General features: G+C 40.4%; 1 pseudogene; it reads right to left on the reverse strand.

Annotated features, from left to right (window-relative positions):
- Positions 1-26,391, reverse strand: part of LOC129149627 (40S ribosomal protein SA-like) — an 89,871-nt pseudogene that overhangs the window by 53,046 nt on the left and 10,434 nt on the right.

Consider the following 26,391-nt stretch of genomic DNA (forward strand, 5'->3'; position numbering starts at 1 on the left):
CCTTAATGCAGTCATAAAAAGGGCCCTGCAATTTGAAAAGCTGGGCTCCTTCTGTTTAAAAGTACAAAGGGTTTTATTTCTTTCATCATTAAAATAATAAAGCACACGTGTGGAAATCTGGACTTTGAGGAACTTGCACACTGTGTTTCTCTCGCTGAGGGCCTAGCAACGAATTCCAAGTTGAAGAAATTATTTCAGGCAGAAGTAGCCACTGTAATAATATTTAATTACCCTCAAAAATACTTAGATTGGCCACAGAATTTGAACATGAAGTTATAAAATAGAGGGACATGAATCTTGTTGCCTTCTGTCTGCCAGATATGCTAAAATCCTGAATTCAAAAATGTATAATCAAAATTATACTCATCAGGGAGTGTTTTTTAAAAAATATATAAAATATATAAAATTTAACAGTTAAATCAGATAGAAAAACTATTTGGTTAAAAGATTACAAAGATTATTGGATAACCTATAAGTATGTTATTGGATGACTTATGAAATACAATTAGATGACATAAAAATACTGAAGCTTATAAAATGCTAGGTGGTGTGTGTGTGTGTGTGTGTGTGTGTGTGTGTGTTTTCCAGGCAACATGCATATAGGTATTGAGAGTGAAAAGTAAACATCTTTGCCTGTTAATCCCAACTCGCTTCCTATACGGGGCCTCCCACTGGCCAAAAAAGCCTTACAGCCATTTCTAGTCACTTACTAAGATTTTTACTGTTCAAAAAAGTAACTAAACCTGTACAAATCACCGATGTGTGGCAGTCAGATGAAAAGCAGGTTATCATGGGCATTAGCAGGTCTTAGAAATCACCATGCTTATTTTTATTTATTTTTAAAATTGATTTTAGAGAGGAAAAGAGAGAGAGAGAGAAAGAGAGAGAGAGAGAGAAACATCAATATGAGAGAGATACATAGATCGGTTGCCTCACATATGCTTCCTGACTGGAAACCGAAACTGCCACCTAGCTATGTGCCCAGTCTGGGAATCAAACCCACAGCCTTTGGGTGCATGGGATAACACTCCAACCAGCTGAGCCACACCAGCCAGGGCACCATGCTAATTTTTTAAATGTATGTATTTTTAACTTTTATGTAGTATTTTCTGATCTTTTCACTCATTTTCTCCCCATAACAATTATGTGAAGCAAGAGATATCATTCTCATATTTTGTTTTGTTTTTTAAATCTTTACCCAAGGATATATTTTTATTGATTTGAGAGAGAGAGAGAGAGAGGGAAAGAGGTGAGAGAGAAACATCAATGTGAAAGAGAAACATTAATCAGCTGCCTCCTGTAAGCACCCAGACCAGGGATTGAACCTGTAATCCAGGTATATGCACTGACCAGGAATTGAACCCACAACATTTTGATGTACTAGTTAGTAGATGATGCTCCAACCAACTGAACTACCCAGGGCTCATTCTCATGTTTTAAATAAAGAAATTGAGATACAGTGCTGGTTATAGAGAGATACAATATGGTGGCAGATTAAGTGGATGTAATACTCACCTCCTCTCAGGACCAAACTAAAATTACAACTAAAATATAGAATAATCAACCAGAATAACCAACTGAAGATTAGCTGAATAGAAATCTTATAACCAAGGATTTATAGAAGAAGTCACATTGAGACTGAGAGGGAGGGCAGAGACGTGTAAAGGGCGTGCCCTATCCCCTTGGGTGGCAACTAAGATACTAGAGGAATATCTCAGCTGCAAAGATTCCCCCTGAGGAGCTGGGGTCTCAACCCCACACCGGGCTCCCTGGCCCAGAGCAGCAGAGCCAGGAAGAGGAGCCCACATAACATCTGGCTGTGGGAAACAGCAGGGATTCTGTCCACCAGGGAGAGACGGGAGTCTGCTAGAGATGCAGGCACCCTCTTAACGGGCCAAAGCACCAAATCTCATTCACAGCCACTTTCCCTGGGCTCCAGTGGATGGAGGGCGGAGCGGACTAGAGTTGTGTGAGGAGAGTGGGGTTTGTGGCTCTGGGGAGAGAGCTGAGGGGACAATCACCAGGCTCCCTGTGTTGAGTCATTCTCCCACACCAAGATTCCATCTTTTCGGGTGGAGCACTCTGCTTCTTACTGCATCAGCCTTGGGGGAACGCAATAATCCGACCCTTTGGACTTCTTGTCATCCCACCTTGCAGAACTCATGCCCTACTGAGCATCAGCTGCCTGGACTGAGGTGTAGAAGTTTGGGCAGACTTAGGGGGTGTCAGTGACTGAGTTGTGTGGCCTTGGCACAGGGCCATTCCTCCCACCTTTCCTCAAACCTGACTGGCACCTGCCCCTCACAGGAGTTCCACTGGCCCCATCCTCCTGACTCCTGAAGGCCCCCACACTGTTAAACTCGGGATCCTGGCAGAATCTTGGACAGACTGAGCTGTGTGGCTGTAGGCTGGGGGGAGTTTTTCCCTCACATGCCCGACTGATGCAAAGCCCTCATTTCATGCAGCCAAATCGTGGTCTGCTTGGTCCTAATAAACTCTGCTGGCCTCACCTTTATGATTCTCTGAGACCCATGGCACAGGTGTGTGGGTACCTGGTGGGTGGCAGCCATACTAGGTATACACCCTGGAACATTTGCTGAGTTGCCTCGGATCCAGCACTGGCACAGAGTTTGAACCTGTATCAATCTGGGGAATACCACTGGCCCCTACCTGGTGACTCACTGGGAACCTACCTCAGGCAACTCAAGTACCGCCAGAGGCTCTTTCAGTGACCGAGCCTAACAGGCAGCTGGCAGGTGGAGGCAGGCAGAGGCGGATCTCAAGGAGTCTTGGGACTTTTTGCTGACCTGTCTCTGGGCCTGTTGCTGATAAAAGCCCACCTTGGTGAGCAACTTGGTCCTTCCCACTTGCAATCAGACCCAGCAGAGGCAGCCACAAACTGTAGCTCCAAAGAGGTTGCCCAGGGCTAGGCACAGGCAACATCTGACATTGGCCTATACCGGCATCCCTCCCAAGAACCAAGACACCCAGTGGCCAGCTTCAGACGACGTCAGAATAGGGTCCAATTAGCCTCACAAGTGGCATATGCAGAGAGAGATCTTCTCAGGCACCAGATCCTACGCAGTCACCTTTGCAGCAGCTGCTACACTATGTTCAAGATTGATTCACACCTGAACAGGCCAATAGCAATCAAGACTCAATTACAATAAGGGGGCCCACATGATCCACACAGGGACATTCCTGGAGCACCTAGATCAGGGAACCAAGGAGACTGTACCACTGGGTCCCACAGGAAACTTAATACATAAGGCCACCCCATGAAGTCTGGGAGTCAGAGCAGATCTACCTACTCCATAGATACAAACACAAATAGGCAGCCAAAATGAAGAGACAAAGAAATATGCATATTTCACAGTACTAGAACAAATATTCCAAAAATTTATATGAAACTATAAAAGACCTTGAATAGCCACAGCAATCTTGAGGAAGAACAAAGTTGGAGGAATCATGCTACCTGATATCAATCATGCTACCTGCTATCCTACAAGGCCATAGAAGTCAAAACAACATTGTACTGGCATAAAATCAAACATATGGCCCTGGCTGAGATGTGAGAGTAACACATTGATTAGTTGCCTCCCACACGTGCCCTGACCAGGACTGGGGATCAAGCCTGCAACCGAGGTATATGCCCTTGACCAGAATTGAACCAGGGACCCTTCAGTCTGAGGGCTAACACTCTATCCACTGAGCCAAACCGGCTAGTATTAAAAATATTTTCTTAAAAAACATATATAAAGAAATTAAAAAATTTAAAAAGCAACAACATATAGATCAATGGAACAGAATAGAAAGCCCAGAAATAAACCCATATCTTCATGGTCCATTAATTTGACAAAGAAGGGAAGAACATAAAATGGGCTATAAAGATAGTGTATTCAATAAATGATGTTAGGAAAATTGGACAGACACATGCAAAAAAATAAAATTAGACCACCTTCTTACACCATAAACAAGAATAAACTCAAAATTGATTAAAGACTTAAATGTAAGACTCCAAACCATAAAAGTCTAGAAGAAAACAGGCAGTAAAATCTCAGACATTTCTCATGGCAATATATTTTCTGATATATCTCCTTGGGCAAGGGAAACAAGAGAAAAAAATGAACAAATGAAAGTACATGAAACTAAAAATTTTTTTGCACAGGAAAGGAAACCAACAACAAAATGAAAAGACAACCCAGTGAATGGGAGAGCATATTCAGCAATGATACATCTGATAAGGGGTTAATATTCAAAATTTATAAAGAACTTATATAAATATACACAAAAAATACAATAATCCAATTAAAAAATGGGCAAAGGACTTGAATAGACACTTCTCCAAAAAGGACATGCAGATGGCCAATAAACATATGAAAAGATGCTTACTAATCATCAGAGAAATGTAAAATAAAACCACAATGAGGTATCATCTCACACCTGTCAGAATGGCTACCATCAATAAATCAACAAACAAGTGCTGGCAAGGGTGTGGAGGAAAGGGAACCCTTGTGCACCATTGGTGAGAATGCAGCTTGGTGCAGCCACTGTGGAAAAAAGTATAGTGCTTCCTCAAAAAATTAAAAATGAATCTGCCTTATCACCCAGCGATTCCACTCCAGGGATTTATCCAAAGGAACTCAAAACACTGATGTGGAAGAATAGATGCACCCCTATGTTAATTGCAGTGCTATTTACAATAGCCAAGATTTGGAAATATCCCAAGTGCCCATCAGTAGATGAGTGGATAAAAAAGCTGTGGTACATTTACACAATGGAATACTACTTGGCCGTAAAAAAAAAAACAAAAAAAAAAAAACACAAAAAAAAAACCTTGCCTTTTGTAACAGCATGGATGAACCTGGAGAGTATTATGCTAAGTGAAATTAGCCATTCTGGAAAAGACAAATACCATATGATTTCAATTATACGTGGAATCTAATGAACAAACAAAACTGAAACAGACTCATAGATACAGAAAACAGACTGACAGCTGTTAGAGGGGAAGGGGGTTGCAGCCTGGGTGAAAAAGTTAAAGGTATTAAGCAAAACACAACCACCACCACCACCGTCACAAAAAATCCTCATAGACACGGACAACAGTATGGTGATTACCAGAGGGAAAGGGGCTTGGGAGCAGGTAGAAGAGGGTAAAGGTCAGGTAACTGGTGATGAAAGGAGACTGGACTTTGGGTGGTGAACACAAGTCAATACACAGACGATGTACTATAAAATTGTACACCTGAAACCTATTAACCAATGTCATCCCAATCGAGTCAATAAAAAAATTCTTTAAATGCAAAGTTGTGCTGTTCTCCAGGTTAGTCATATCCCCTTTTATAGATTTGAGAAGTACCTTAACCTTTCCTTACAGCACTTACCACAGTCATAATTAATTTAAAATGTTTGTCTCTCTGCCTGGACCGTGGAGTTCCTGAGAGTAGGGACTCCTTGTTTATCATAAAGTTCAGAACCAAAGGGGCGCTCAGAACAGGTTTCATGATTGAATGAGCCCATGAGGAGCTTTTTTTTAAGTCCCTGAAGAGGTATGGACAGAAGCATGACGTGAAGCCCCACCTGCTGTTGGGAACCCCTTCTTCCTCCCCCTCTGTCGATGTGGGGCAGGCAGAGTTTCTTCAGGACAGCCTTTGAAGGCTAGGAAGCCGGAGCTCTGGATACTTACATGGAAGCCAGACTGTGTGGAAAGACAGTTCAAGAGAATGTTCTGACGCTAGGGCACCTGAGATTCCAAATGATCCTTGCAGGGTTTGGGAACTCACCATCCTCTGCACATGTAAACCCTTAGCAAAAGTGTTTTCTTCGCTCTCGGTGTATGAAAGTAAGGATTTTAAACTTTATCAAATGTGTCCTGAGGGTCATCTGTTTTAGACACATGTTTGTATTTCTTAAATATAAGGCCTTCTGAGCCATCCCAAACTGACTGAGAAAGACCAGGAATCTGCATTTTTAACTACTGCCACCACCACCACCACTACTACTGCTGCCACTACCACTACTATTACTATTATTAAAGTGACTCTTTCAACTGTTGTTAAAACACAGTTTGGTCTGGGGTAAACCTTGCTATTAAAAGAGAAATATTAAATGATCAATGTTTGTCAAACTACCTTTCTGAATATTCAGTTTCTTTTTGGTTTAGATAACAGATTTTATTTGTATTTAGCAGACAAACTTTTTTATTCTATTTTTCAATTACAATTTACACTTAATATTATTTTATATTAGTTTCAGGTGTACAGTATAGGTTAGACAATGCTATTCTTTACAAAGTATTCCCCTCTCCCCCCCGCCATATTTCAAGTACCCACCTGAGACCATACATAGTTGTTACAATATTATTGACTATATTTCCTATGCTTTACTTTACATCCCCATGACTATTTTGTGACTACTGTTTGTACTTCTTAATCACTATACCTTTTTCACCCAGCTCTCCAAACCTTCTCCCTTCTGGCAACCATCAGTCTGGTCTCCGTAAGTGTGAGTCTGTCAATTTTGTTTATTCACTTATTTTGCTCTTTAGATCCCACTTATAAGCAAAATCATTCGATATTTATTTTTCTCGGCCTGACTTATTTCACTTAGCATAATACCATGTAGGTCCATCCATGCAGTAACAAATGCTAAGATTTATTATTGATTTATTTTGCGGCCGAGTAACATTCCATTGCATACATGTGCCACCACTTTTTAATCCACTCATCTATTGATGGGCACTTGGGTTGCTTCCACATCTTTGCTATTTATTTATTTTGTTTTTTTAATTTATCTGTATTCTTGAAAATATTACAGATGTCTCCCCTTTCCCCCTTTGACCTCCTCCCCCCCACTCTCATCCCTGCTCCAGGCCTTCACCCCACTATTGTCTGTGTCCATGGGTTATGCATGTAAGTTTATCTCTTTCCTCCCTGAACCCCACCCCTTCCCTCTGAGAATCCTCAGTCTATTGCATGCTTCCATGTCTCTGGATCTATTTTGTTTGTCAGATTATTTCGTTCATTAGATTCCACATGTAAGTGAGATTGTGTGATACTTGTCTTTCTCTGACTGGCTTACTTCACTTAGCATAATACTCTCAAAGGTTAAGAGATTCTTCTTTTTTATAGCTGCAAAGTATTCCATTGTGTAAATGTGCCACCATTTTTTAATCTACTCATCTACTGATGAACACTTTGGCTGTTTCCAGATCTTCGCTATTGTAAATTACACTGCTATGAACATAGGGATGCATATATTCTTTTTTTGATATATTCCTAGAAGTGGGATCACTGGGTCAAATGGCAGTTCCATTTTTAACTTTTTGAGGAGATCCCACACTGTTTTCCATAATGACTGTACCAGTCTGCATTCCTACCAGCAGTGTACCAAGGTTCCTTCTTCTCCACAACCTCGATAGCACTTGTCATTTATTGATCCATATCTTTGCTATTTAAAGAATGATATCATGAACATGGGAGTGCATATATATTTTTGAATTAATGTTTTTTGTTTCTTTGGATATAAACGCAGAAGTGGAATCACTGGGTCATAAGGCACTTTAATTTTTAACTTTTTGAGAAAACTCCCACTGTCTTCCACAGTGGCTGCACCAGTCTGCATCCCCACTAGCAGTGCACGAGGGTTCCCTTTTCTCCACATCCTCGCCAGCACTTGTTTGTTGATTTATTGATGGTAGCCATTCTGACATGTGTGAGGTGAACTCTCATTGTGGTTTTCATTTGCATCTCTGTGATGATTAATGACTTTGAGCATCTTTTCATATGTCTATGGGCCATCTGTAGGTCCTCTTTGGAGAAGTGTCTTGAATATTCAGTTTCTTGACTCCAGAGAGCCAGGCAGTGCTTTCAGAACTACATCTGTGTTGCTTCATTAATTCCAAGAGTCACAGAGGTGGGAGAAGAGCTGACAACAAGTATACTTGTAACCAAGCTGCAAACTGAACACTCCGGATTCTAACTCATCTCTTACCCCACCTAAGTGGAACTCACTTGGCCCTCCTGGCGCTAACTTGCTTCCTGAGACTTGGCAAAGAACGGTCCTTGCCAGTCCCCCTGACCATGTGCATTTTGCAGTTTCCGTCTTCATTGGATCACAGGACAGGAATGAAGCAGGGAGAGGCAGCACCTGCAGAAGGAAGACAGGAGGGGCGCCCATCTCAAAGAGCAGATCCCTGGGTTGAAATTCTGACTCCTCTTTAATCTTAAGTGAATCCCTGACCCTTTCTAAAACTCAGTTTCCTTATTTAGAAAACTGTTTGATTTAACATGTACCTCCTGGAATTATTGCAAAATTTGATTAATTAAGCTATTTGAGAGCTCATTGAAAAATGTCTGACCTTCAACAAACATAGCTGAATTTGAATTTAATCCAAATCCTTTGCTGGCCAGCTTTGAATAGACTCCTCATTGGGCCTCTGGCAGCACCTCTAGAAGAGGAAGGTTGTATGTTGCCCACAAACACCCACATCTGCCAGGGTGGATTTGGATATGTATTTGCATTTTCATCCTGTTTAATCCTTTCTCCAAAGCGACCTACCCACTCCATACTCCTCCTCCACCTACCTCCTTTCTTCTACATTTACAGTTTCCTCTTGCCCTGCTGTGCACATCTGTATGGTTAGCCGAGCCCTCTACCCTTTCCCATCCCACCCCTCACCAGCCCTCTAATTGTTCCTTTCTCACTTGGCCCCTGTAGGATAACCTTGTTCTATTGTAAACAAACTCCATTATCTAGGCACCGTGGGAAATGTCAGAGTAAAACACACAGCTGCTGCCCTACTGCAGTCGTCTAAGCCTTTTTATTCTCATCAACCCCTGATCTCACAATTCCCAGTCTTGGCACATAACCATATCACTTAGTCTGCGGTGTGATATATGACTCTGTCTGGGTAATTTTCCACAAACACATTTTAGCTGTTCCAAAGGTAAAACAAAATATAAAATTTTTTTTCCCTTACCCTTAGAACTGTACCTTGAAATCATTACACAGTGCTTCTAACTATATTTTTTTCTGTTAAAAAGCTGGTGGTAAGAAACAGTTGAAGGTTTATAGTTAAATCTGTGAAAACTTAGCATGCAGGTGAAAGATGAAATAGCAAGCAGTCTTTGGCATTGGGAAGTCTTGGCTAGGATTCAGAATAAAAATGCACTTTTCCTCAGATGAAAGCCAATTTATTTTCTTTTATTAACTATGAAAGTAGTGGCTTTCTTTAGCTAGGTAAATACCTTTAGAGAAAAACCTAAGCACCTGATGACCTGTCTTTGCCTTTCCAGTTTCCTCTCCTACCACTGCCCTGCTTTGAATGTGATGTCCCAGCCCAACCAAACTATTTCTGACTCCCTAAACACTTTGGTTTCCATGCCTTCCCATCATGGTTCAGAAAGGATCCCTCCTTGATCATACACTCAGCACCATCCACTTCCTTCTGATCCATATTCGACTGTCCTTCAATTAAGCAACAGCTTCTACTTTTAAGAGAAGGCACCTGTCTTCTGAATCCTTTTTTGATTCTTCAATCTTTGAGTAGATAATATCCTTCCCTTCCCTCTCTTCTTCATGCTACCTAGTGCTTTGGGGCTCTGTAAGTACCTCTATTACACATTGTACTTTAATTTTAGTAAGCCCACTCCTTGCCTTGTCTATTCATCATTGTTTCCCCAGTGAGAGACCAACAAGCCCTGAGTGGTCATTCAAAAACTATTTGGTGAATTAATGGTTTTTATTTTTATTTTTACCCTCAAGGCTAAGAAATTAGGAGCATTTTTACAAAACTGAAGTTAGAGCAAACTGACATAAAACATCAAATGAACAAAAATGAATGCTCTAAGGACAACCAACTTCTTCAACTATTGAAAGAAGGCTGTGAATTATTCATTTTCTCTAAGAGTTATAGCAAGCTTTATGAATATTTAAAAACAATAACAATTTTTTCTAGATTCAAATTAATTTTGTATTTAGTAGGACTTCAAGAACACTATATGCCATCTTACCTAATAATAGAGAAACATGTAAATTGACCGTACCTCCGCTACGCCCACAGCCAATCAAAGTGAGTATGCAAATTAACCCAACAAATATGGCAGTTGATTTGCATACATACCTGGGTCCCGGGAACCTCCTCGGAACCCAGGTCACTCCCAGCCAGCCATCTAAGGGGCCGAGCTGGTGATGGGAGAGGCAGGGCCCCCTGCCCGAGCCTAAAACCTGGGTGGCCTGAGCTGGCGATCAGAGGGGCGGGGGGGGGGGGGGCGGGGGGGAGAGCCTTGCCCAAGCCTAAAGCCTCAGGCGGAGGCTTTAGGCTTGGGCAGGGGCCAAGCCTGGGATTGGAGGGAAGGGGAAAAATCAATGGAAACATATCCTTGGGCGAGGATAAAAAGAAAAATAAAGAAAGAAATGTCATATCCTATGAAAGACACATCTTGAAAATGCCTAAAGAAAGTTGTCATTTTTTCATGGTGAAGGGACTGGAGTCTGTGTTGATAAAAATACCTTGGCGGCTATGGTGACTGGCAGTGGCTGCAGCAGCGGGGTGATGGGGCTGGTGCCTTCTCCTGATCAGCCTGGTCACCTCCCGCAAAGGGAGCGGGCCTAAGCCATCAGTAGGACATCCCCTGAGGGCTCCCAGTATGTGAGAGGGGGCAGGCTGGGCTAAGGGACCCCTCCCTAGTGCACAAATTTCGTGCACCGAGCCCCTAGTATCTCAATAAAGTTAAAAAGCAAAGGCTTTAAGAACAGAAACAGAATTCATTATAAGCCTGTCGTTATGTCATGTACTATATGTAAATGTGCTATAAACTTTATTTTTATCCTTACCTGAGGATATGTTTTTATTTATTCCAGAGAAAAGAAGGGAGAGAGAGAGAGATATATATTGGTTACCTCCCATATGTTCTACAGACCAGGGATGGAACCTGCAACATAGGTATGTGCCCTGACTGGGAATTGAACCCACAATCTTTTGGTATATGAGAGGGCACTCCTACTATTGAAGCAACCTGGCTAGAGCAACGTGCTATAAATTTTAACAAGAGGAATTAATGTGTTCCATTTGTGAAAGCTTAGAATTGACCTCCAACAAGAAATAAGAAAAAGTCAGAAAAAAATTATTTCAAGGTAGGTAGACCAGTTGTTTTTTAGTTATTATTGTTGTTTTGTTAAGTGTAGAGCCAAGTGCTTTCATGTATAGGAGTCACTGTGATATTAAATCTATGATCTTAGACTCTGGAAGTCAGCTTGCCTGGGTTCAAAATCAGCTCTGTCACTTTCTATAGGTTTAAAACCTTGGATAAGGTAAGCAACCATCCATGTCTCAATTTCCTCATCAGTAAAATAGAGCTAAAAATGGTACCTATTTCATGGGGTTAATGTGAGAATTAAATTGGAAAACCCACCTAAAGAACTTAGCAAGCAGTCAATTTTCAGTAAACACCAGCTGTTATTATAATTTGCATAGTTATTAAAAAAAAAAAAAGATGAGTTTGCTTAAGCAAAGGAAGATGTAGAGTGGCTAAATGCCCCAAAATATATTATAGTCCAATTGAGCCAGCACACCTAAACTATGGGTTCTCAGAACCTGGTTAAAAATCTTAGTCCTTAAAGAAGAGGTGGGTGGAAAGAAATAGGATTCTTCTACAATTCCAGAGTGACCTAGCTGATTGCCCCCGTACAGTAAAGAAGGAACCACAATGAGCAGCTGTATAGTGGGTGTAGGATGGCAGCCTGACCCTGCATTATCTCCAGGGTTAATTGTTGCTCCTTGGGTGCTGTCCTCCTGCTATACAGAAAGAGGAGGGAAATGGCAGAGGTAGAGGGTGGACAAAATGGGTGAAGATGGTCAAAATGTACAAACTTCCAGTTATAAAATAAATAAATCCTGAGAATGTAATGTACAGCATGGTGACTATAGCTAAATAATACTGCATTATATATTTGAAAGTTGCTAAGAGAGTAAATCTTAAAAGTTCTTATCACAAAATAAAATTTGTAATTGTGGTGACAGATATTAAGTAGACTTACTATGGTGATTATTTCACAATACATACAAATATCAAATTGTGTCGTATGCTTGAAACTAATATAATGTCATATGCTAATTATATTCCAATTAAAAATTGGAAGATAAGCACTAGAAAGTTATATTTTTAACAACATTAACAGTAACAATCACAAAACAGTTTTTGGTGTTTATTTTTTGCAGATATCATATAAGTGGGATTCTTCCTAAATATTAGAAAATTCAGGAGTCTTTGGCATATTTCCACTTCCAAGGTAGAAGGTTTTTTGGGTTTTGGTTATAACATATACTTGAGAATTTATCATATTTTTTTTCTACTTTTGCATATATTTGACAATTTTTATATTTTCAAGTCAGTGTCAAATGTAAACAGTACCACAATAGAATTTTTATTTATTACAAAAATGTTTCTATTTCTGGACTTTGTTTAAAGCCAGATAAATAGCTGGAATTTAATTTTTCTTATGTAAAAATCAACCTTTCTGTTTTTCTGCTTAGCTGATAGTTTTTTTTCATTTTTATTTTACCTTGAAAGCTAGTTCTTGCATTTAGGTCAGTTTTCCTTTATTTATGTGTCTCTCTTGTCAGCTTTATTTTTGTGGTTGCTGCTACTCCTGTGAAAATGGCACCCCTAGGGTTTAACCACCACCATCATGAAATGTGGAGCTCTTCCCCACGGCAGCTGGTTCTGGAATGGCCTCGCCATCACTGCAGACCAGTTCTAGAGGTTTGGAGGCTAACAGTGTAGGACAGGTTACTGCTCACTCTGTTCTTCCAGAGAAAGCAAAGATAGCCCTAAAGCGCTCTCTTCACTAAAAACAGAAGGAGATGAGACTGAAACCCTACCAAGTGGTAATGGCAGATCCAAAAAATAAGGCCCACTAGCACACAGAAAATTGAAAGTCCCTGGCAGGGCTCCAGGAGCAAAAACAAGAAAATCCAGAAAGGGAAGAGTCTGAGCAACTATAATTAGGGACGAGCGAGTGGAGAGGGGCAGAAGATATAAAACACACAATGATTAATGGTCTTTCCTTTCTATATTTTCCTCATGAGAGTGTTTGAATTTCTTGATTTTACTAGCTTGCTAATAGAGGATTAGTTGTGAACCCTAAGCGTTTCTTGATTCCCTGACTCTCTAAGTTAAAATGAAACAAAATAAAAACAACAACAAAAAAAAAAAAACAATCAAAAAAGTAATTCAAATTTCCAGTGACAATGGACAAGAGCAGAGAACTATCTCTATTTACACACTTGTCTTGACAGACAGGAAAGAGCACAATCTGAATAAAAACTCAATGGTGGAATGGGCCATACATTTACCATGCATCGAGAACTAAATGGGGGAGAGGGGAACAAAACTTATTTGCTCTATAACTGCTCAAATCTTCCTCCTGAACCTTAACCCCACTGGGAGATGAAATGTCAGATTTAGATGTAACAAATAATGGTGTCCCAATGTTTCCATGTAAATAACCTCTTCTGAATGACTCACTATTTTCAGAAAATGTCTGTCTTTCAGGTTTCTCTTTCTTCCTCCTTGCTCCTCCTTGAGATGTTATCTATGTAAAGGGAGTGACAAGTCACTTGGATCGACTTCAGTGGAGGACCTCGAGTCTGCAGATTGTCCAAGGTCTTCACTGGTTCCTGCCATGAAGTTGTGAATCTGACCTCGTTTCTGGACTAGCATCAGCTGAGATATGCCTGGTCTCTCCGGCCTTATAATTTAGAACATACTGTATATCTAAGTTCTGGATTTGCCGTATCGAGAAGAAAAGTCCCTGCACTCTGCAGCCTCTTTGTCCCAACTTCAGGACTCAGCTGACCCACCAGGCTTTTAGCACCTCATCTCACCACATTAGGAGGATATTTTAAATGCCTGCACAACTGCTTAGGCTACCAGCAAACAGGAGAAAATTTTCAGGCTCATGTATGGAGTTGCCTCCCTCTATCACTATGGCATTATTGCTCCCTCATTATGGACAGACGCAGCCTCATAACACAAGCTGGACTCTCTAAAAAATGGCAACCAACCTCCCTCAGGTTAGTCCACAAATATAGATGCTTTTAAAAATGCCTTACACATTAAAATGAATTTACCATGTTCTCCCCTGGGCAAGATTCTAGCCCAAGAGGATGATGCTAGGAAACAGATAAATAAGTAAGATTGCTTTACTTTCTATGTTCACTATCCTCCCATGCACCATTGGAGTAGAAGGAGAAACCTTTCTCCTCAGCCAAGTCTCTGGCATTGACTTTTCCCAAGTCATCGTATCCTTCCTTCTTCCCAAGGGTGCTAAGCCTGATGGTCTAATTGGTTGAAGAGGCATCCTCACCATGCTCCAGAAGAATCCTCATGATCTAATAGCTAGGCCTGCCTTTTAATATTAATGGTGGTTAAGAGAGTTTAGAAATAAATCCTTTGCTCATTGCAAAGTCCTGCTTTTAAACCTCTGTCTTGCCAAAGACGTTAAAATACTCTACTCCGCATCTTAAGCACAGAATGCTTACTCCAACTTGTTCTTTGCATTCCTGTAGAAACAATCCTAATTCTCCTCAAGACAAATGGATGCCCCTTTCAGAATAAGAAGGAAGACTTCATAGCAGATAAGGCAAAAGAAAAGTGCACGTCCATTCTTCTTTTCTAAACTACGGTAATATTTCCTATCATTTTACTTTCCTCCCTCTCCTCTTTCTTTTCTCTCCCTTTCCCTTTTTTTACTTTAAATTAGCTAAATTAGAGAGTACTTACCCCCCCACCCCCGTATTGCATGGCTTTTTAATTTGCTAAGAGTATTTAAAGTATTTGGGAACATTTGCTCTCCTGATACATTCTAGAAAGGGACAGTTTGCAGAGTGGTTAAGAGCTCACCCAAAGAGCTGAATCACAGAGAACTGGATTCAAAGTCCTGTCCTAACACATCCTCTTGAGCAAGTCATTTGCCTACCAAGCCTCTATTTTCTCATCCTAAAAATAGAGATGACAATATTTATATGATAAGATAGTTATGAAGATACATCAGGCATCTCAATTTCAACATGTCCAAAAGTATACTCTTGGATTTTCCACCCTACAAAACTCCTCCTCCTCCAATCTTCTCATCCCAATAAATGACCATTCCTTCCTCCAAATGTTTATAAAGCAAAAACATTCAAACCACCTTTGGCTCTACTCTTACTTCCATATGACATCCAAGTCCTCAGGAAATCCTGTTACTCCGCAAAGTATATGTAGAATCTGACTATTCCTTGTCATCTTCACATCTACAACCTTGGTCCAAAGAAAAACGGCCCATCACTTCATAGGTTAGGTAATAGTAGATGCTGCATCAGAATATCTTAGTGTTTTAACACCAAAAAAAAATTGTTTTACAGTCTTGACCAATAGGCAGCTGTCATCTAAGCAGTGATTCTGGGATGTAGTTTCTTTCATCCTTGTGGCTCTGCACCTTCACCATTGGCATCAAAGCTGCAAAGCTGCATGGAGGGTGGCACATGGGGGATTCGGTGAACCAGGCCTGGAAGTGGCCTACATCACTTTTACTCACATAACATTAGTCAGAAGTCATACTTAACCACAAGGGATGCTGGGAAATATAGTCTAGCTGTGTGCCTAGGAGGAAGAATGGGTATGGTAAATAGCCAGGCTATCTGCATCACTCACAACCCAGACATCAATTGCAAACATTTTTTAATGGGTCTTCCTATTTTCACCTTTATGCTCTCACAATTTTTATATCAACACACCAACCTGATGATCCCTTTAAAACTTAATTTAGATCATGTCCCTCCTTTGCTCAAAGCCTCCAACAGCTTTCTCTCTTGTTTAATCCAAAGTCCTCATGATACTTTGAGACTTTAGATGATCTACCTCTTACCCACATCCTTTTTCTTTTAAAAAAAATATTTTTATTTATTTCAGAGAGGAAGGGAGAGGGAGAAAAAGACAGAAACATCAATGATGAGAGAGAATCATTGATCGGCTGCCTCCTGCATGCCCCAAACTGAGGATCAAGCCCCACTCAACCACTGAATCACACTGGCTGGGCCCCACCTACTTCCTTGATTCATTCCTTAGCATTCTCCCCATTTGCTCACTCCAATACAGCCAAACTGTCTGTCATCCTTTCCATTGAATATCTCTTTTCCTCAGATATTCTCAGGGCTCACTCTTGTACTGCCTTCAGATCCATGTTCAAACCAGCTTATTAAATAGCTTTTGTTGAATAGCCTATCTAAGACAACACTCTCACCCTCCTCTCTCTCCATTCCCTTTTATATTGCACTTAACATATTCTATATATATTTGTTTTTACGCTTAGTGTTTCTCTTCCAAGATAGAATGTATTCTTTCATGGGAGGAGGAACTTTATTTCATCCCCAGCCCCTTGGGACAGTATATGGAGCAAAGGCTCAAGAAACATTTTTAAAATTATTATTGAAAAAGAGAATAAATTGTTTAGCACACAGTCTGGCAAAGAAAGTAATGAATGTATAATAGCATTGCTGTGATACTAAGTTTTTCTCTTAGGTTATAAAAGAATACTATTTTTTATGCATATTTGGGTTTTGTGATTTTAAAAAAAGATTTGCAAATAGGGGATTAATTTTTCCCTCATGCTCTCCCCATCCTTAACATGACTCTCTATTCTTTCAACTTTCATCTTTACACCTTTGCTTCAACACATTAATATATCCTTCACCTCTAGAATGAGGCAAAAAAGATGAGAGATAAGGAAAAAATGAAAAGAATTTATAATTCAACATGATGCTAAAAGTAAAAAAGAAAGTTAAATTACCATATCTTGTACTAAAAAGAAATAGTAAGATATAAAAATCCTAACCAAATGTAACCATTTCTGCTTGATTAAATAAATTTCAGTCAAAATCATTTGTATGTATAGTCAGGGCCTCAATTTCTTCAACTAAAGCAATGACAGTCTCTATGATTGGAAATAAGATGAGATAAATATGACTTATTTTTATTTTACCTTATATAGAAAAAACTCAAAGCATTTTCAAAATATCTCAGACTTTCATTAAGCAGCATTCCACCAAATATCGCTTGTATGGAGCAGGGGAGTGAAGTGGGGGGAGCACATCCTGAGGATAGTCTAATCAGGGGCCAAAGGTAGCTTTCAGGAGCAATTCTGAACTGTAAAAAAAGATATTAAAATGTGACTTTCAATGAGCTCAGAAATGAGCTCTAACACTCTCTATGTCTTCAGAAATTACACCTTTTATTTCTCCAGTAATTGGGATGTCAGAGGGTAATTTGAGGCTACTTCAAAAGATTCAGTGTCTGATTTGGTTAACTGCTAAACCAATTACTGATACATAATGAAAAATTACTAGATACTACTGAATTCTTGACAGTTAAAAAACATTCTTAAGAAACTGTGACATTAAGGCTTTTAATATTCACCTTACAGATTTCTTTCTTCAGGAATACTGAAATCTGTTCAAATCGGGGTATTTTTCTTAGTGTGCCGTAGATGTGTGCATGGGGGTGAAGTGGCAGTTGAGAAATCTTTTGCAAAGTCTACTGTTATATTAGTGAGTATATATTGTGGCGTAAGACATGAATAACATTGATTTTCAAAACCCTTTGAACCTGCTACTTCTAGGGCAGAGTACTTTCAAAGGAAAAGGCCATCTGTTGAGAAACCACAAGTAACCTTCTTAGACCACCTGTGGACCAGATATTCAGCTGCTCCATCAACTGTCCTCAGGCAGTGGCAATAGGAATTACTTACCCACACTCAATGGTTCTCTCCAGTTCCTCCAACTAAAGAATGGTCAAGACCCACTTGTGAGGAGAGTCTAGGCCCCACCCAGGTGGACATTGCAGAGCCCCATCTTAAGATGAAGTCATGAGAGGGCAATAACGGCCATGCAAAGGAGGAGAAGTCATACTAATTCTAAAGGAGTTCTGAGCATGAAGTGAGTGAAAGGCCCATGACAGAGAGTTATTGATACGTTAGGAACAAATGTCTAAAGCTGAGTCGTGGGGACACGTTGGACAGAAAAATTGCATACGGTTGATTTGGAGCTTTCCCTCTTGTTTATTCTAAAGTCCTCATCTGGAGTCAGGGAGGATGCAGGGCAGCAAGAAAGAGCTTCCTGTATCTGGGGATGATAAAGATAAGGAGGAGAGGGAGAAGGGAAGGGGGGGCATGGGGGAAGTGGGCATGAACATATGGTGAACACAAGATCTTGCTAAATGTTTGCCTTCAAGTGTGGCCTTATGAGTCGCTTGAATCAGAGTCCTCTGGGAAGCATGTTCCACACAGATTCCCAGGCCCCACCCCAGACCTCCTGAATCAAACCTCTGCAAGTGGAGCCCAGGGATTTAGGCTTTTACCATGCTCCCCAGGTGTCTTCTGCACACTCACATTGGAGTGCTAAGTTTTTTCGACTGTATTGTTTTGCTTAAATCTCCAACAGCTACATGAAATGTGTATTATTTTCATCCCCTCCGTAAACAAGAAACTGATTCAGGGAAGCTGACCGCAAAAAGTGTAGACATAGCAAAGCAGGAATGCCAACTCAGACATTCTGATTCCAGAGTCTGTAATTTTGATTCACTGCATCATCCTTAAACTTTTTCTATAAAATGGCCAGATAATAATCATTTAAGGTGTTGTGGGCTATTTGGTCTCTGTTGCAACTATGCAACGCTGCTATACACAATATGTAAATACATGAGCATGGCTAAATATTCTAATAGAACATTACAAAAACTGCCTGCTCCAGATTCAGGATCGCTTTTCAACGTGTAGTGTTCAGAGCAGCAATGTGATGAGAGCTTGCTGGGACTTCAGCCTGCTTCAGACTTGCTGAATCAGAATCAGCATTTCACAAGGTCCCCAGGAGATTTCTATGCACATTAAAGTATGAGACCCCTACTCTGGGATCTTTTCAAAGAATTTCCCCCAAAGCATCTTTACTGCATTTGCTGTCCCTCCTTTCAAGTGCATGAATCCAGCTTCTGACAGTGAGTATGCTGACTACCTCCCAAAAAATGTTTAAAAGTAAACAAAAAAAGTTAGCCAGGGGAAAAGTCTTTCAACTAAACTAATAAATTACTCATATTACCTCTAAAAAGTGGGGAAAGAATTGAAATGAGATTATTTAACATGTTATTTGGCATAAACAGAGAAAACTGGCAAAAATAATATAAAGTACTCCCCTAAGCCTAGATTAATCAATTTTTATATTTTGTTATCATTTGCTTAATTATTATAGATAAAATGATAGGTGGGTAAATAGATAACTTTTTTTTCCTCAAAACCATTTGAGAGTAGATTGCAGAAATTATGTCCCTTTACCCCTAAATACTTCAGTATGGATTTCATAAGAATAAGACAATTTCTTCAACAAGACAAGTAATAACAAGTGTTGGAGAGTTTATGGAGAAAAAGGAACCCTCATTCATTGCTGGTAGGAATGTAAACTGGTACAGCCACTATGGAAAACAGTATGGAGGCTTCTCAAAAAATTAAGAATGGAGTTACCATATGACCCAGCAAACCCTTTTCTGGGTATCTACCAAAAAAAATTTGAAATCATTCATTCGCAAAGATATATGCACCACTATGTTCATTATGGCATTATTCACAGTGCCAAAACATGGAAACAGCCAAAGTACATTTCAACAGATGATTGGGTAAAGAAGATATATATAATGGAATACCACTCAGACATAAAAGATAAAATACTACCATTTGAGACAACGTACCAGGTAGATGGATCTTGGGAATATCATGCTAAAAGAAGTAAGTCAGACAGAAAAAGTCAAGATCCATATGATTTCACTCATATGTGGGATATAAAACTAAAAGCAACACATAAACAAATAACAAAAATAAACGAACAAAAACTCATAAACACAGACAAAAGTATGGTAATTACCAGAGGGAAGGGAGGTCGGGTGAGTGGTAATGGGTAAAGGAGGTCAAATACATGGTGATGAAAGAAGATTTGACCTTGGGTGATGGGCACCCAATGCGATATATAGATAATGTATCATATAAATGTACACTTGAAACCTATGTAATTTTATTAACTAATGTTGCCACAATAATTCAATTAAAAAATAAGACAATTCTTTTATATAACTACTAGAGGCCCAGTGCACGAAATTCATGCACGGAGGGGGGTTGTCCCTTAGCCCAGCCTGTACCCTCTCCAATATGGGATGCCTCAAGGGATGTCCGACTGCCCGTTTAGGCCGGGATCGGGCCTAAACGGACAGTCGGACATCGCTCTCACAATCCAGGACTGCTGGCTCCCAACTGCTTGCCTGCCTGCCTTCCTGATTGCTCCTAACCGCTTCTGCCTACCAGCCTGATCACCCCCTAACCACTCTGTTGCCAGCCTGTTTGCCCCCAACTTCCCTCCTCTGCTGGCCTGGTCACCCCTAACTGCCCTCTCCTGCAGGGTTGATCACCTCCAACTGCCCTCCCTTGCAGGCTTGGTCCCTCTCAACTGCCCTCCCTTGCAGGCCTGGTCCCTCCCAACTGCCCTCCCTTGCAGGCCGGGTGCCTCCCAACTGCCCTCTCCTGCTGGCCATCTTGTGGTGGCCATCTTGTGTCCACATGGGGGCAGGATCTTTGACCACATGGGGGCAGCTATATTGTGTGTTGCAGTGATGATCAATCTGCATAGTACTCTTTTATTAGATAGGATAGAGGCCTGGTACAGGGGTGGGGGCCAGCTGGTTTGCCCTGAAGGGCGTCCCGGATCAGGTGCGGGTTCCCTTGGGGTGTGGGGCGGCCTGAGCGAGGGGCCTGTGGTGGTTTGCAGGCCGGCCACGCCCCCTGGCAACCCAAGCAGAGGCCCTGGCATCTGGAATTTATTTACCTTCTACAATTGAAACTTTGTAGCCTGGAGCGGAGCCAAGCCTGGGGATCCCTCCGAGGCCGGCAGCCATTTGTGTTGGGGTTATAATTGAAACTTTGTTGCCTTAAGCAGGTGGGCCTGGCCAGGGTGTGCAGAAAGCTTTGCTTCCCCTGTTGCCGGCAGCAACCCTGGCCTGCTCTCTCAAGCTCCATTCTGCCGCCATTTGTTTGAATTTGTTTACCTTCTATAATTGAAACTTTGTAGCTTGAGTGGAGGCTTAGGCCTGGCCAGGGCAGGCGGAAAGCTTGGCTTCCTCTGTTACCTAGGAAACCTTGCTCTCTGTGGCTGTCGCCATCTTGGTTTGGGTTAATTTGCATGCTCACTCTGATTGGATGGTGGGCGTGGCTTGTGGGTGTGGCTTGTGGGTGTGTCAGAGGTATGGTCAATTTGCATATTTATCTATTATTAGATAGGATGGTCCAGTTATCAAAATCAGAAAATTTAATATTAACATATTACTATTATCTAATTCACAGTACATATTCATATTTTATAACTTGTCCTATCTAGGGTCATTCATTGTATTTAGTTGTCATGTCTCTTAATCTTTTTTAATTTGGAAGAGTTCCTTAGTCTTTCTTTAGTGTTGTTTGACCTTGAAATATTTGAGGAATATGTGCCAGTTATTTTGTAGAAAGCCCTTCAACTTGGGTTTGTCTAATGCTTCCTCATAATTAAATGTAGGCTATGCATTTTTGACAGAAATGTCACTAAAGTAGTATTGTGTTCTTCCTGGTACATCATATCAGAGGCACAGGATGCCACTTTTTCCCAATGTTGATGATGTTACCTTTGGCCAAGTGTATTTATTGTAGAGTTACTATTTTTCACTTTGTAATTAATAAGTAATTTATGCAGATATACTATGAAAGTATATACATATCCTGTTTTTCTCCTCAAAATTTTTTACCACTAGTTTTAGTATTTACTGATGCTTTTCTAACTCTACCATTCCTACTATATGTAGTAATTGGCATTCTACTGTAAGAAAGAGCTGTCCCTTCTTTTCCATTTATTTATTCATCTATTAGCTTATGTCATATGGACTCATGGGTTCTCAGAGATAATATTTGTGTCAGGCAAGGTCCTAATGCACACTGAAGTTTGAGAACCACCACTTGAATAAAAAAAGTGATGTCCAAAGAGGTACTTTAGCTAACCCAAGGTCAGAGAATTAGTGGAGAACTAAAACCTTCTCTCTAAACCTAGTATTTTCTTCATATCAGTAATCTCCAAGTTTGGGGAGTGACCATCTACTAGATCATCTAGAGGTGAATCACCTGGAAAATGAGTTAAAGTGCTGCTTTCAGGTCTCATCTGCAGATATTCTGATTCATATGTCTTGCATAAGGCCTTGCAAGCTGAACTGGGGAAAAAACACCTTAAAGAGCCTTATGTCAGTGCTTTTTAGAAAAAAAAAAAGTATATATTATCATATTATGTCTTTGATTCTAAGATAACATACCATCAATTTAATAGTAGTTTTAAGGGGGAAAAAAGAGCCAATGTCACACTGAGTGTACACATTAAATGTATACATTATATACATTTCAGGTTTCAGAAATATTAAAATATTCATCTCCATTTTAAGCTTGTAGAAATAAGAACATGAGATCTTTGGGGACAATACGACTTCACATGTGTACAATAATTAGATAACTATTCTGCTTTATATCGCTTATATTAATTGCAACTGGTTATTTATTAAATTATGTAGTCATAACTTCCCTCAGTGATAGACAGCCAATTCTATGACATCACTTTCAGAATTTAGTTAGCACTTACATTAATTGTCCAGGTCAGCATCAGCCAGATTGATATATTACCACAAAGGTCATGTGTCTAAAGCAGGGTTTCTCAACCACTGGTGACGTTAGGGACCAGATCATTTTTTGTTGTACAGGATTGCTCTGTGCATTTTTGGATATTGAGCAGCATCCCTGGCCTCTATCCCCTACCTGTCAGTACCACCACCCACCCAATTAGTGATAATCAAAAATATTTCCTAGGAGAATGACCCTGCACGGTAAAATCACCCTTGTTTGAAAACCAATTATAGTTTGTTGAATAGTGATCTCTCAAAAGATGACTTCACCAGGTCAGTACTTGTAAATGTGACCTTCTTTGGAAAAAGGGTCTTTAGAGGTATAATTAAGGATCTCAAGGTAAGGAAATCCTGGATTTATGTGGACCTTAAACCAATGACTGGTGTCCTTATAAAAGAGAGGCAGAGGAGATTTGGAAGATACAGAGATGCAGAAAGATAAAGTCAGAGGAAGAAATTGGTATATATACTGCCACAAGCCAAGGAACACCTTCAGACCCCAGAAGTAGTAAAAGGCAAGGAAGGATTCTCCTTTCGAGTCTGGAGAGAGTGTGGCTCGACCAATGACTTGATTTTGGACTTCTGAGCTCCAGAACTATTGGAGAATACATTTTTGGCTTTGCGTCACCAAATTTGTGGTTATTTTGTTGTTGTTGTTGTTGTTGTTGTTGCAGCCCTAAGAAACTAATATAGCACTAGTCTAAGGGAAAGGGAGGCTTTAATTCCTGCTATGTGCATGTTTATTTAGCTGTAACTATTATGTAATTACAGACGATAGAAATACAGTTTATACTAGCTGCAATGGGTATTCATGGAAGGAAGTTGATGTATTTGAAATGATCACATAAGAGCTGGCCAGTCAAACTTTGCAAAGGTTAGGGATTTATTTAAGCTTTAGGAAAAAATGGAAATAAGTACTTAGACATTGTCTACTCTCTCTTTCTCCATCTATTATTTTTCTATTCTTCTCTCTGAAAAATGGCAGGACCAAGGCCAACTATAATTTTCAAGGGTTACATTTGGATGGTCCCACTGGCAATGAGAGTCTGACTTCTCTGCCCTCAATCCAGTTTTTAAATTCTGTGTTGGTCAGATGCTCACTTCTAGAACAATCAGCTCTGTCAGGGGCAGGACATAACTGTAAAAACTTTGTATTCCTTAACTGTTAAGGTTTAACACAACCATATGGATGGGATAAGAAGGCCAATAGTTTCCAGGATAAAGAAAAATTCTGGGCATCTGAACCCACAGATATCTACCATGATACATAAATCAACATGATTAGTTTAAATGCATTATTTTCCTATCAATACTTTTTTTTTTTTTGGAAAGCACAAGTCAAACAACTTATTATTTTCTCCCCCACTCTGAACTTAGTCACTTGACGAGATGTTTAGATAGACACAGTGACCACAAGAAAAAAATTTTTAAAAGATTGCAAAGCATAAATAGAACTAGTGACTTTAAGTGTCATGGGAGCCCAATAAGTGAAAGAAATAATTGAGTCTTCAGCAAAGTCCTGAGTGTGGAAATCCCATAGGAAAACTGTTTATGGGCAAATGTTGCCCCACCCTCAGGTTTGGAACCCAAACAAAGCCTGTAATGAATCATTCAGATGTCCTCAAAAGAGAACTATTTCCAACTTCATTTCAATGAGCCAGTATATTGTCATCCTATTTTGAATGAGATTTAAAGTAAGGTAAGGCAAAATTTTAAATCCCCCTCTATTTAGTTCTCTCTTTTCCATTAACCCATTACATCCAGTCCTTAAAGGTCTTGGATTTCATGCCTCTACAGTTTTGGTGCGTTGGGTCCTTGCCCAGCCTATGCTGACAATGCAGGTCCTTTGTGTGGGTGCCCTATTGGAGTTACAGAGATTGCTGAATACAGTACGTAGGATCAGCCCACCTAGGGATTTAAAAGGCACCATCCTAAAACAGAGATGGTCCTCAACACATGGAATTTAGCCCCTTATTTAGACAGCAGAACTGAGACTATAATTGGTAACATCTTACTATCTATCACTTTCTGCCACATGGAATATTTCCTTGTGACTGAAGAATAGTTTTCCCAAATCATAGAAGTCAGCTGATACTCAGAGATTCAGGGAGCAAAGAGCTATGCTTTAAGGATATGTTCTTAAGATGTTTCATGATTGACTCCTCTACTGCATAGATCCCTTTGCTCAATATTGTTATTATAATGATAGATTGAAAGACACTCCCGAATCAGAGCAGTGGGCGCTGTGATGCGTCAACCAAATGCTGTGATGTACTGGCCAGATACCCCCTTCAGGACCAGGGACTCATTCTTCAGCTGCTGAGAGAGCTGGCTACAGACTGCTCACAATTGAGTCCCTCTTCAAGACTGCACTTTAAAGGGAATTGCCTCACCCCAGGACCTTCCCTAGGCATAGCCTGCAACCGGGATTCATCCTGGATGCAGGTGCAAAGGCCCAGCCACCTTGCCTCTAATTTGGGATAACTCTGAAGGGCTATCCCAGCTCTAGAGCTGAGTAGGGGGGTGGACGGGGGCCCCCGCAGCATGGGCATCACAGGGCAGCCTCTCCCTCTGTTCTATCCTGTTGCTCACTCACCCACACAGGTGTTGTTCCTACCACTCTCCCCAGTTAAACACTGGTATGTACATTGCTGCCTCTGAATGCTTTAGGACCCCACCCTAAGACAGAGGGCCATATTGGAAACGTTGAGTCAATTAGCAGTGGATCTGGGACAATTGAGAAAATTGTTCTGGCATGAGTGTGTTCTGGCAAGGAATTTTACACGAACCCTCTAGCTACTTCCTAGCAACCAGCCGAGTGAATACTTGAGTTCCTGCACAATCTCTGCTTCTTTAAAAGGGGAATAAAATGAAAGGAAGGAGAAAAGGGAGGAAAGGAAGTAAAAGGGAGGACAACAAAGAAAAAAAAAAAGGGAGCTGGATAAACCCTGAATCTGCTTGGCAGTTTTACACTTTTGAGGGAGTTCCTTTTAAGTAATACAAGTCATTTTAAGAGTACAATTACCATGCTTTGGATACCTTTCATACCCTGGCTACTTTGCATGTGCTATTTCTAAACTTAAAAACAATACTGCAAGGAAGATAATATTATCAGGGAGTGATTTACTCAAGGGCACAGAGCCAGTAGAAGACAAGACAGGAATTTTAAACTGTCTTTGCCACTAAGTGCTGCTTTCCTTGTCCAAAGTCAGGTACTGCCTCTCCTCACAGTGAGGAACACAGACTCACACCAGGAGCAAAGCTTGGCTTTCTCCTGAGAGCGAGCTGCTGTATTACTTGGCACTCTTGTCCCAGCAAGGGACAGAGACTCAATTCAAGCTAACTTAAACATAGAAGACAATTTATTATGAATGAAGATACTGAGATGTTTCATGGAAACTAAAAATAGAATATTACTTAATCTCAGAAAAAAATTGCAACCAAGGACAACAAAACTATTAGGATTCCCTTTCTCTCTGCCACGTGTGGAAAACATTATAGTTAACATCTCTGGAACTTTACAGCTTTGAATAGAAAGATTGGTCTATTTTCTTTGTCCCAAGGGAAAAAAAAATCCCACTTCATTAGCCATCCCTGAACCGATCACCCCTGACCTGGTATCAGAGTT

This window comes from Eptesicus fuscus, chromosome 7 (genome assembly GCF_027574615.1).
Source record: "Eptesicus fuscus isolate TK198812 chromosome 7, DD_ASM_mEF_20220401, whole genome shotgun sequence".
Taxonomy (NCBI): Eukaryota; Metazoa; Chordata; class Mammalia; order Chiroptera; family Vespertilionidae; genus Eptesicus; species Eptesicus fuscus.